This window comes from Pungitius pungitius, chromosome 4, assembly GCF_949316345.1.
Source record: "Pungitius pungitius chromosome 4, fPunPun2.1, whole genome shotgun sequence".
Classification (NCBI taxonomy): domain Eukaryota; kingdom Metazoa; phylum Chordata; class Actinopteri; order Perciformes; family Gasterosteidae; genus Pungitius; species Pungitius pungitius.
The window spans coordinates 24,491,842-24,504,002 of NC_084903.1; positions in this window are offsets into that span (position 1 = coordinate 24,491,842).

A 12,161-nucleotide genomic window follows, 5' to 3' on the forward strand; every position below is an offset into this window, starting at 1 on the left:
TTCCATCAGTGTGCAGCATTGGTCTGGTGTGGTGTGTGATGGAAGTGTGTGTAGTGTTGTACAAAGTGTGAGCACACGTTGTGCGTTTAGTGGTGTAAATGTGGGCCATGTTTTGCACTTTGTGTACTTCACTGCCTCCAATCACTGAGAAGTAGAAGTACTAAAAGGGTTTGCAGTGTGTAACTGGTACAAACAGAATAAAGCCTGATGCAACGTGTGTTTCATGTGGTGACTAAACATGGTTTTGATGAATGATCATTAAAATGTTGATAAATGTGTAGTGTTTCATTCTTCAAAGGACTGGAGGTGTTTGGATAATTGTGTGTTCTGTCTTTAAAACTAAACCATCAAAATTGTGCTTCTGCAATCGAGGAAAACTTAAAAACTCAGCTCTTGTGTGTTGGTCCACTGCGTTCTTGTGTTTGTCAGTAACTTTAGAATTATGACAGTTTTTAACACACAAAAAGTGCACAACGTTCCCTTGATGCACCAATCGCTGGACCCAGTTTGGCCCGACTTCACACTACCGTATCCGCATTAGACAGATTGTCCTTCTTCACACTGTGATGTCAACTACACATCACCCTGCTGTCTGCACACGACACACAACGTTCAGTTGTTGCACACACGTCTCAAGTGAAATCTCAACATCAAGCAGCAACACACAAATGTTGAAAGCAGGTTCAGCATCTTGTGTGTGAGTGTAAGGTGTGGGTGCGTGGGGTTGAAGACACGGCACAGGACCACAGGGTGGTGGGTTTCACAAAATGCTTTTTATTCGCACAATTCATTAATTAATTCGCTCGCTCGGTCGGTCGGTCCGTCTCCCTTCTCCCTCCTCGCTCGCCTCACTTTTTATAGGGGCGAGAGGAGACCCGTTAATTCCCCCCAGCTGGTTGCCAAGTGTTTCCACCTGGCACTGTTCCCCGAGCCACTCCCCCTCTCTCTCCCTCTGCAGCCGAGCCGAAACCACGCCCGCCACCACATACCCCCACCGCCCGACTTAGGCCGGGGAGCCGTCCGGCCTAGCTTACTCCCCCCCCCCTCCCTCGAGAGGGCGGGAGAGGAAGTCCGCCACGACCATCTGCGTCCCCGGCCTATGGACCACCTTGAAGTTAAAAGGCTGCATGGCCAGATACCACCGAGTGATCCGGGCGTTAGTATCCTTCATGCGGTGGAGCCATTGGAGCGGGGCGTGGTCCGAACAGAGGGTGAATGAGCGTCCCAGGAGGTAGTAGCGCAGGGAGCCCACCGCCCACCGGATGGCCAGGCACTCCTTTTCCACCGTGCTGTACCTGGCCTCCCTCTCCGATAGCTTCCGGCTGATGTAGACAACGGGGCGGTCGACCCCCTCCACCTCCTGGGACAAAACGGCCCCCAGCCCTCTGTCCGACGCGTCGGTCTGCAGAACAAACGGGAGAGAAAAGTTAGGTGTGTGGAGGAGTGGCTCCCCACAGAGAGTCTGTTTTACCTTCTCAAACGCCCGCTGGCACTGCTCCGACCACTGGACCGGATCTGACGCACCTTTCCGGGTCAGGTCGGTCAAGGGGCTGGTGAGGTCCGCAAAGCCGGCGATGAACCGTCTGTAGTAACCCGCCAGCCCCAAAAACCGCCTCACCTCTTTTTTTGTCTTAGGGCGCGGGCAGGCTGCAATAGCTGCCGTCTTGTCCACCTGAGGACGCACCTGCCCACCCCCCAAGTGGTACCCCAGATACCGTACCTCCCTCCGTCCAACTGCACACTTCCCCGGGTTGGCGGTGAGCCCGGCCCGCCTCAGCGACTCCAGCACCGCGTCCACCCGCCGCACATGCTCCGCCCAGGTGGTGCTGTGGATGATTACATCGTCCAGGTACGCGGCCGCATATGAGGCATGCGGACGCAGCACCCGGTCCATGAGGCGCTGGAACGTGGCCGGGGCACCGAACAAGCCGAAGGGAAGCATGGTGAATTGGTACAAACCATACGGAGTGGAGAAAGCCGTTTTCTCTCTGGACTCTGAAGACAGGGGAATCTGCCAGTAGCCCTTAGTTAAATCCAGGGTCGTAAAAAAACGTGCAGTGCCCAGCCGGTCCAGGAGTTCGTCGACCCGGGGCATTGGGTAGGCGTCGAATCGTGACACGTCGTTTACCTTGCGGTAGTCCACGCAGAACCGCACAGTCCCATCCTTCTTGGCCACCAGAACGATGGGGCTGCACCAGGCGCTGTTGGACTCTTCTATTACCCCCATCTCCAACATAGCCGCTAATTCCTCCCGAACCACTTTTCTTTTGTGTTCGGGTAGTCTGTAGGGTCGTGACCTCACCGTCACCCCCGGGGGGGTCTCGATTCGGTGCATTATCAGGTCGGTGCGGCCTGGCCGGGGGGAGAACACATAAGCAAACCGCTTCTGCAACTGGGCAATGTCCGCTCTCTGGTCCTCAGAGAGATGACCCTCACACGGGAGCGGGGTGGGATTAGTTGCTTTTGGCACCTCCGGCCCCAGGTCCTCTCTTTCCGATACTGTGGAAATCAGAGAAACAGACTCCGCCTCCCTCCAGGGTTTCAGGAGGTTGAGGTGGTATATTTGTGTAGCCCCGCCCCTGTCAGACCGCACCACCTCATAATCAACATCCCCCACCCGGCGTGTGACCTCGAAGGGCCCTTGCCACTTAGCCAGGAGTTTTGAGTTGGAAGAGGGAAGTAATACAAGTACCTTTTCTCCCGGTGTGAATTCTCGCAGCTTGGCCCCTCTGTTGTACAGCCGTTGTTGTCGTTCCTGGGCCTGGAGCAAATTCTCCCGTGACATCCTCCCCAGTGTGTGGAGCTTTGCTCGCAGGTCCAGGACGTACTGGATCTCGTTCTTTCCGGGGCTCGGACCTTCCTCCCAGCTTTCTTTAATAAGGTCCAGCACCCCTCTTGGTGACCTGCCAAACAGAAGCTCAAAGGGAGAAAATCCCGTGGAGGCCTGGGGGACCTCCCGGACTGCAAACAACAGAGGGTCAAGCCATTTGTCCCAATTACGTTCATCGTCGCTAATAAATTTACGAATCATGGACTTCAGCGTCCTATTCATCCGCTCTACCAACCCGTCGGTCTGGGGGTGGTACACACTCGTGCGGACGGACTTAATGCCCAGTAACCCGTAAAGTTCTCCCAGTGTGCGCGACATGAACGAGGTGCCCTGGTCTGTTAGAATCTCTTTCGGGATTCCAACCCGGGAGATGACCTGAAACAGAGCCTGCGCGACGCTCTTTGCAGAGATATTGCGCAATGGCACTGCCTCCGGATACCGGGTTGCGTAATCCACGAGGACTAACACAAAGCGGTATCCGCGTGCGCTCCGGTGAAATGGCCCGATGAGGTCCATGCCGATGCGCTCGAACGGAACCTCCACCAACGGGGCACGTGGTATGGCTGGTGAATTAACCAATTGACACTCCGGGCAGGACGCACACCAGCGGCGCGCGTCCGCCCGGATGCCTGGCCAATAAAATCGGGCCATTATCCGGTCTAGTGTTTTCCCGTATCCCATGTGACCCGCCATCGGATTATAGTGAGCCGCCTGGAAAACCATTTCCCGGCGGCTTTTCGGTACTAACAACTGGGTGTTTTCCTGCCCTGTTCGAGTGTCACGACTCACTCTATACAGTCTGTCCCTAATCAATGAGAAGTGCGGGTACGACTGTGCTGCGTCAGGGCGCACCAAATGACCATCAATTCTTATCACTTGGTCGTAGGCTGAGCGTAGAGTATCGTCACGAGACTGCTCGAGTGGAAAATCTTCCATGGAGCGGAACTCGGGAACCGCCGGGGTCTCCTCGGGAGGCTCCGCCGGTTCCCCCTCTTCCCCGGCGGCGTCGGACGACCTCGCGTCACCGCTGAGCACCGCACACATACCGCATGTCCCTGTCGGTCGTGAACGCACCCCCGCAGCCTGCCCCATTAGCGTGTTAAATCCCTCCCAATCCGTTCCCAAAATTACGGGGTGCGTCAGGTGGGAGCTAACCGCGACCTTTATTCTATATTTTTTCCCCCTGAACCGAAGTTCGACGGACACTATGGGATACTCGTGAATGTCCCCGTGCACACACCTTATTTTCACCCGCGACGCTTCTACCAATGCCCCTGGCCGAACCAGGCTCTGGTGTATCATGGACTGCGAACAGCCCGAATCCACCATCGCCTGGCGTGTACCCCCCTGGATTCTTACCGGAACGCGGTACGTCGCTCCCGGGCCGGGGGAGGGTGATGGAGCGCCGGCAACCCGGATCACCTGCCCCACCTCCATCAGCGGGCACTCCCTCCGCAGATGGCCGGGCTGCCCACACTTCCAGCACTCCTGCCCTGGCGTTTGAGAACCTCCGGGTGGGTCAGGAAGAGTGTCGGCCCCGGTCGGTGCTGCGTGGTCGGCCCCCCTGGTACGAGCTGGTGACCGCGGCGTCGGCCAGGGCCACCCTGCCGCCGGCTGCTGGGTCCTCCTTCGCAGCGTGGTGACCGGCTGCGGCGGCGCGGGCGGGCGCCCGGCGTCGCCCCGTCCGCCGGGGTGGACCGCCAGGTGATCCTCTGCCAGGGTGACCGCGGCCTCCAACGTCGCCGGACGGTGGTACTGGACCCACGACGAGGTCCGCGGCGGGAGCCCCTGCAGAAACTGCTCCGCCACCACCTTCTCCACCACCGCCGGTGCGCCACCCGCGCCCTCCGGCTGCAGCCACCTGTTGGCCGCGTCCCGTAGCCGCTGAGCAAAGGCGAACGGACGGTCCTCCGGACCCAGCCTCGCCTCCCGGAAACGCCGCCTGTGGTCCTCGGGGGAGAGCCCCAGCCGGTCCATGATGGCCCTCTTTACCCCGGCGTAGTCCTGTCTTGCCCCGGGCGGCAGACCCAGGGCAGCTGTCTGCGCCTCTCCGGTCAGTAGTGGCAGCAGGCGGATTGCCCGTTCGTCCGCCGGCCACCCGCATGCCTCCGCCATCGCCTCGAACATTTCCAGGTACGACTGTACCTCGTCCGCCGGCGTCATTTTATGCAGCACCACCCCCGCGTACGCCGGGGGACCCGGTACCGGTGCTGCCGCGGCTGGCCGGGCCACGAGCTGCTCCAACACCCGGGTCTGCCGATCCGACTGGGCTTGGAGCGCCCCCAGAAAGTGCCGGTTGACCTCGGCCTGCTCCCGCTGCATCGCGGCGATCTCTCCCAGCATCCGCCCGAGCGCGATCGCCGGCTGCGCCATCCCCTCCGCCTGCTGATCGCCGGGTTCCATACCTAGTTGGGCGCCACTGTAAGGTGTGGGTGCGTGGGGTTGAAGACACGGCACAGGACCACAGGGTGGTGGGTTTCACAAAATGCTTTTTATTCGCACAATTCATTAATTAATTCGCTCGCTCGGTCGGTCGGTCCGTCTCCCTTCTCCCTCCTCGCTCGCCTCACTGTTTATAGGGGCGAGAGGAGACCCGTTAATTCCCCCCAGCTGGTTGCCAAGTGTTTCCACCTGGCACTGTTCCCCGAGCCACTCCCCCTCTCTCTCCCTCTGCAGCCGAGCCGAAACCACGCCCGCCACCACAGTGAGGTTTAGAGAAAGCTGTGAGAAGGTGATGGAAGGCTTAGTCTCTGATGATATACCATGAATATTCACATATATGGATCTCTGTGTCTACGTTGTAGTCGATGGACGTGAACATGTTTCTTCCTCCAAAGTGGGTCGTGACAGAAACACTTTAAGAACCACTGATTTCATCTAAAGACCTTTGTGATGAAAAGATATCCAGAGCTTCACGCTTGATGGAATGTTGTAACATCCATTAAACAACATTCTCCATCATTCAAGCAAATATTACTGTGTTACTAACAGATTATATTCAGCAGCCCGACTCACGGATTTGGGGGTTTTGCATTTGGAATGAAGAAATGTCTCTATAGCGCCCCCTAGAAATTGGACCACTTAGTACCACAGTAGGACAGTTTCCCCCCCGATGCCCGACTGACTTGAAATTCACCAAGTTCACCTGTTCTCTAGAACATGTTCTACAAAAAGGTCCATCATGGCGTTTAAATGCTTCTACTTAGATTTTACGCCATTTAGAATTTAGATAAAAACACACTTTTGCCAACTCCTCCTAAACGCTGATTCTGATACTCACAAGAGTTTCTTTTGATGATTATTGGTTCAATGTCATCAGAAATCATATAAACTTGTTGATATCTTGTTTTCATAAGTTAGGACCAATGAGCTTCTAAGGGACGTGGTTTAATAAGTCAACACACTTAACTTCCAAATGACCACCATCTTTGTAGCATATGTAAATATTGCCCCCTAAACAGGCCCTAATGATCAAACATGATCTAATCTGCTCCGTATGTCTCTTATGCCACGACATCCTTAACCTGTACACATCCATGTGATCATTTTAATCCTGGTCATAGCGCCACCTAGAGGCAATGAGAAGTTACCTGTTGTTTTCCCTGCTCCTCACACATCAACCTGATCCCTCTCTAATGCTGTGAGACCTAAAAGAGACACGAGACCTTGATGATGTTAAAGATAAAGTTTGCAAAGCGTCGTTCCCGGCATCGCTCCATGTGGTTAACGACGACTGACTCACGGACGCGATTGTAGACGTGTGGTGCGTTTGATTTGAGGCTGGAGATGGTTTATATCTTCAACAAGTGAAAGGTGCTCAAAGTTATGGCTCACAGGTACAGACCGATTCAAGGTGTGTAGTGAGGGAGGGACTGGACCAACACACAGGAAGTACAGGACACATAGATGATGTCACTGATGGACTCACCTGAGCAGGTGAGATCCACGGTGGAGGAAGTGGAACCTGACCTTAAACACTCCCTCACAGCAGATCCAGACTGAAGACAGTCAGAGTCAATCCACCACACAGATCTCTCTGAGGACTCCTTTCTGTCTCTGATAGAAACAGCAGAGCCACAGTCCAGATCTCTACAGAGAACATCTGCTCCCTTCAGGTTCCATCCATAGTAATCTACTGGTCTCCATTCTCCTTGATGTTTCACCTCCAGGGTTCCTTCACAGCGACTGGCTCCTCCCACCAACCTTAAAGGTACTGAACCTAAACAAGAGAGTCGTCAGTAGAAGAACAAAGTGAGTTTCAGTAGAACAGAAATGAAGCAGATCAAAGCTGCAGCTCCTCTTCTACCTGAGCAGGTGAGTCCAACAGCTTTACCAGGTGAGCAGGTGTTTCTCTCTGAGCCTGAGCTTCTACAGTCCAGGAGAGCAGACTCATGGCCTCCACACTGGAACCCTTTGATCCACATTGGAGCCTCCACTTCTCCATAGAGCGCCCCCTGGAGGACTGAAGGAGCCCCACAGCCAAGCTCCCTACAGACCACCTCTGCACCCTGCTGGTCAAAGTCCTCTTCACACACTGAGGACCACTGGTCAGACTGGTTAGACCTCACCTCCAGTCTGCCTGAGCACAGACCAGACCCATTCACCAGCCTGATGGAGCCTGGAGAGAAGACAGAAGATGAGAGACACACATTAAAGACACTAAAAAGCATCTCATTAACGTCTTGTTTCTCTGAGAAGATCTGTATGGAAGTAAATCTGTGTCATCGGGGTTTGAAATAAAAAGGTGATTGAATTTCTAGCACTGAATATTTATGCATTGAAATAATGTATCTGAATGTTTAAAACACTAAAATACTGAAAAAAATTCAACCTAAAAAAAATCATTCTTAAAATATTCAGCCGCAAAGAAAATTCAGCCGTGAGACACCAACATCTGGGACACTAAGGAAGAGCAAACAATTCTAGATTCAAGATCAGGAGCGTGCGTCAAGCTGAAGGAGCGAGCACCCAAAACACCTTCGAATTGTTTCCACGTCCAATAATAACGGGGCTTTAACTCCTCTTTAATTTGGGAAGAAGAGACAGAGAGGAGTCCTTGAATTTCACCCTCCTGCACATCCAAAGCCATTGTTTACACACACACACACACACACACACACACACACACGACCCCGCCCCCCATGTCACTCACATGCCGCATTCACTGGACAGGCACACAGTAGGAAACCAGAACATCAGAACATTGTCCCACACAGCAGATAACAGTGATGTCGCTACGATATAAAACTCATGGGCCGAACCAACATTAAACTTCATATTAAGGGGGGGGCACAAAATGTCGTCCAGAGGGCCGCAGGCTGCTAGTTTGAGACCCCCGCTCTAGAGGGTGAATAAGTGATTCATCCTGGATACACTACTGTCATAGATGATGTCACAGATGGACTTACCTGAGCAGGTGAGATCCAGGATGGAGGAAGAGTAAAATGATAATAAACATTCACTCAGAGCAAATCCAGACTGAAGACAGTCAGAGTCAATCCACCACACAGATCTCTCTGAGGACTCCTCTCTGTCTCTGATAGAAACAGCAGAGCCACAGTCCAGATCTCTACAGAGAACATCTGCTCCCTTCAGGTTCATTCCATCGTAATCTACTGGTCTCCATTCTCCTTGATGTTTCATCTCCAGTGTTCCTTCACAGCGACTGGCTCCTCCCACAAACCTCACTGGTCAGAAACAAGTCATCAGTAAATAAATACTTTTCATTTAACGTTGACCTCTGACTCCTCTTCATTGGATCTTTACTTCTCTCTTCTGTCTCTAGTTACCTGTTGATGTGGGATTTCCTTCAGCCTGGAGTTCTGGAACCATAAACAGTGAATGTCATTAAAGTCCTGAGTATGTGATTGAGCTTGTGTACAACTTTCATCAGTTGTTACATTACAGTTTTTCTCGATTCTTTACACACAAATCCTGGTACTTGACACACAATGAGCACAACATGTAACTCATGCATCAACCCCCTGAACCAATTCTGCTAAACTACAAGCACAATTCTTGCTTTACACTCAATTTGCAGTTCTAAAACACACTTTTTTCAAAGCACTACACACAATTCTCTCCATTCTCTGCACAATTTTCATGAAGAAAATGTTGTTTTCACAAGAAAAACACTGTCATTCAAAATTCTAAAGTCCATTGCTCTACTAAGCACACTGACTCGTCACATGGGAGAACACCTGTCACACAGTGTTACAATTAGGAACCAGAGCTTCAGCATAAAAGGGCAACAGGTGAGCTCTTCTGTTTTGGAGCAATGGATGACAACATTAGAAACAGAGCCAGAGGAGTGAGAGGAAGAGGAGGAGGACGAGGAGGACGAGGAAGACCAAGGACCGTAAACTCTGATGAGATCTGAGTCACTTTGGTTGACCAAAGCTATGGAGGAATTCTTCTCTGCCTGGAGATGGAAAGTGTGTGACTGAAATCCACAAACGCACACCCCCCTTCTCTAAGCCAGTGTTTCTCAACTGGTGGGTTCGTGACCCACCAGTTGGTCGCGGGCCTTTGCATGGGTTTGTCATTTGAGAACAAAATACCATTTTGAGAAGAAAATGACATTGTTTTGAATGTAAAGTTTCATTTTGCAGGAGTATTGAGGGGTTTTGCCCATTGTGTGTGTGTTTTTAGATTTGTGTGTAGAGTTCTGAGAGTATGAGGCTTTAAGAAAATGTGTCTAAACAATCGAGAAAAACTGTAATGCACAACTACGTGAACAGAATGACACACACACACACACACACACACACTCACACACACACATACACACACACACATACACACACACACACGCACACACGCAGTTTTGGGAAAGTTCACTTTCTACATGAACTAGTTCAAAGTTCAGTTCACACATTTTAAAATGAACTAGTTCAGTTCATAGTTCAAACTTAAATATTTGAACTAAGTTCACAGTTTAAACTAGTTCAGTTTTTTTCCCATGTTGCTGCAAACTATTATTTTTCTAAATTATTGCCACAGCCCAGAACCACAGACAGCAATTATTTGATCAGTTTTAACCCTGAAGCTATGCATCAGATTTCATCTTCATATCCAGTTTTGAATCCTTATCCAACCAGGGTTCACATTAGCTTTGAGGGGACATTGCTGCTTTAATGTTGCTTTAATTCACTCCACACTAGCAGCAGCTGCAGCGTTCCCCCCTACAGTACATTCTCAAACACATGCTGCTTCAATGGTCTTTTTAAAATAAGAAATAAAAACACGACAGTTATCATTAAGGTGTAAATGTTTATAAAGAAAGGTCAGATTCCTCCATCCTCACCGACCTTGTCAGTAACTTCATAAAACTCATTTAAATTATTATACGCCGTCTCTTTGTTACACGCAGCTGTCGCCTCCATGCATTTCATTTTGATGACGCTGTCCCCCCCCCCCCCCCCCTCGCTCTCTTTGCTAAGTTACGAATGACGCGAGCGCGTAAGTGCGAGCCCCAAATCCTCATTGAAAATGCATTGAAGGCTCGATTTTCGAAAAGAAAAGTTTTAACATGAGAGTGAACGGGAGGATGCTTGGGCGCGCCACCATTTGAAACGTGACCTGAATCTGACGAATCTGATTGGACAATGACAGATAAAATGTCTAGAACACTGAAAACTACTTTTGCTGTGATAGAATTTGTTGAACCCCCCCTCTTTCTCCCAGTTGGTGGGACGTTGCCCAAATCGCCCCCATTACAGCATCCGGCCCTGGTCCAAAGGTAAAAAGACATGAGGACACGTCCCAACATGTCCTCCTCCCACCGTGACACACAACAACAAAAAACAACAACACGCATTGTGTGTCCTTCAGTATGACATACACACACACACAGAGACACACACACACTCACAGAGACACACACACACTCACACACACACAGCGACCAACAATAAAAACACACACTGCTGAACATGAAGGCCTTCATTCAGTCACATTGATCCATTCAATATGAAGCTATAAATAGATTATTGGTACATAGAATCCACCCGTCGTCTTATTGGTGAAAACATCGACCACAGCGTGTAAAACGGGTCTAAAATCAGTGACGTCATTTTGACTTTGAATTTGGCGGCGATTCCGTTTCCAACGTAGCTGGTGAAGTGACGTCATGTGTGGATTTGAATTGGTCCATGTTTGATACGTAACGTAGAGGATTACTGCCATCACCTGTTTACGCTTAAAGGCACAGCAGAGTTGTGCTTTTTGACGAACATGTTGAAATGTTCAGGTTCAAAGTGCTCAAAAACTCACCTGAACTTTAGTGGACGTATATGCTGACATTTACACTATTAAACAAGTAACTGTAATACAGACCATGAAGTGTGTGTGTTCAGGACAAATGTGAAAATATAAGAAAGAGTCCTACCTGAGCTCCATAGCAACAGCAGCAGCATCAACAGGTGATCCATGACGACCAGGTAGACGTCTGTCTCTCTGCGTCTGTCTCTGTGCGTCTGTCTCTGTGCGTCTGTCTCTGTGCGTCTGTCTCTGTGCGTCTGTCTCTCTGCGTCTGTCTCTGTGCGTCTGTCTCTCTGCGTCTGTCTCTCTGCGTCTGTCTCTGTGCGTCTGTCTCTCTGCGTCTGTCTCTCTGCGTCTGTCTCTCTGCGTCTGTCTCTGTGCGTCTGTCTCTCTGCGTCTGTCTCTGTGCGTCTGTCTCTCTGCGTCTGTCTCTGTGCGTCTGTCTCTCTGCGTCTGTCTCTGTGCGTCTGTCTCTGTGCGTCTGTCTCTCTGCGTCTGTCTCTCTGTGTCTGTCTCTGTGCGTCTGTCTCTCTGTGCGTCTGTCTCTGTGCGTCTGTCTCTGTGCGTCTGTCTCTGTGCGTCTGTCTCTGTGCGTCTGTCTCTCTGCGTCTGTCTCTCTGCGTCTGTCTCTGTGCGTCTGTCTCTGTGCGTCTGTCTCTCTGCGTCTGTCTCTGTGCGTCTGTCTCTCTGCGTCTGTCTCTCTGCGTCTGTCTCTGTGCGTCTGTCTCTCTGCGTCTGTCTCTCTGCGTCTGTCTCTCTGCGTCTGTCTCTGTGCGTCTGTCTCTCTGTGCGTCTGTCTCTGTGCGTCTGTCTCTGTGCGTCTGTCTCTGTGCGTCTGTCTCTGTGCGTCTGTCTCTCTGCGTCTGTCTCTGTGCGTCTGTCTCTCTGCGTCTGTCTCTCTGTGCGTCTGTCTCTGTGCGTCTGTCTCTGTGCGTCTGTCTCTCTGTGTCTGTCTCTCTGCGTCTGTCTCTGTGCGTCTGTCTCTGTGCGTCTGTCTCTGTGCGCCTGTCTCTCTGCGCCTGTCTCTGTGCGTCTGTCTCTCTGCGTCTGTCTCTCTGCGTCTGTCTCT